The sequence below is a fragment of the Rhincodon typus genome, chromosome 29 (assembly GCF_021869965.1).
Source record: "Rhincodon typus isolate 14 chromosome 29, sRhiTyp1.1, whole genome shotgun sequence".
Lineage (NCBI taxonomy): Eukaryota > Metazoa > Chordata > Chondrichthyes > Orectolobiformes > Rhincodontidae > Rhincodon > Rhincodon typus.
In genome coordinates, this window is record NC_063360.1 from 2,760,260 (window position 1) to 2,761,312 (window position 1,053).

General features: G+C 40.6%; 1 protein-coding gene across 1 annotated transcript in view; it reads left to right on the plus strand.

Annotated features, from left to right (window-relative positions):
• The window catches only part of fam32a (family with sequence similarity 32 member A), a 16,954-nt gene that overhangs the window by 406 nt on the left and 15,495 nt on the right, over positions 1-1,053 (plus strand). The gene's annotated exons all lie outside the window — the stretch shown is intronic.

Here is a 1,053-nt window from a genome sequence, read left to right on the forward strand (position 1 = left end):
TGTGCTGAGGGAGGGGGCACCGCCGGAGGGTCTGTGCTGAGGGAGCGCCGCGCTGTCGGAGGGCCAGGTCTATTTATGAATCCCTAAATGGCTCATTTTTTAAAAAGTACACGTAATGTGTTTTAATGCACTTTTATCCCAATCCTTCTTGCCCCATACACCCTTCTGCTAAATCTATATTACTTTTCCAGACCTTATTCAGCCAAAACACATCACCTGCTACTTTTCTGTTACTCGTCTGTCCATTTTGCTCGTCTGTCTGTTTCTTGTTGGAAGTGTTTGAGGTTTTCTCACCTCTGAATGTAGAACAACGCATAAATAACAAATACAGTGGGTGATTTAGGGCCAGACCACACCAACGCAGTGTCCAATCAAATTGTCCAAGGACGGTATTTATTTTACTGAATTACAATATACATTCTTTAAAAAAAGTGCTGTTTTCAGGCAACACTGTTTTAAGGCAACATTGTTTTTATTCAGCCAGATTTCGGACACTGCCTGTGTTCCACTATTCATGGTATTTATGAATACCAGAATAAACATGACCTTAACTGACCCTAAACACCACTATCATCCTCCTTTCCGAAATACAATCATTTAGCACAATCTGCTATTTTAAAGCAATGTTTTTATTCAAGCTGATGCTGATTCTGTCATTCCCTTCACCCCAAAACTTTGTGACTTGGATGAGATTGACATTTTTATCTGAAATCAAAACAGTAACTTCTGGGGATATGCACCAACTATGGAGGGAAGAACAGAGTTAGGTCATTAAGCTGTCATCAGAACTGTTGAACTAAGAATTCAGTGTAAACCCCAGAAAACCAGTACCTTTCATGAGATTGTTATCTGTACCAAAGTTAATTCATTGCTGTTCATAGAAATTCAAAGTTTTAATAGTCTCTCACATTCCTTCGACCTTTGGCACATGGACAGAAATAGTTAAACATAAACGTTTAACAAGGTGCAGGGCTGGATGAACACAGCAGGCCAAGCAGCATCATAGGAGCAGAGAGGCTGACGTTTCGGGCCTAGACCCTTCATCAGAAAAGG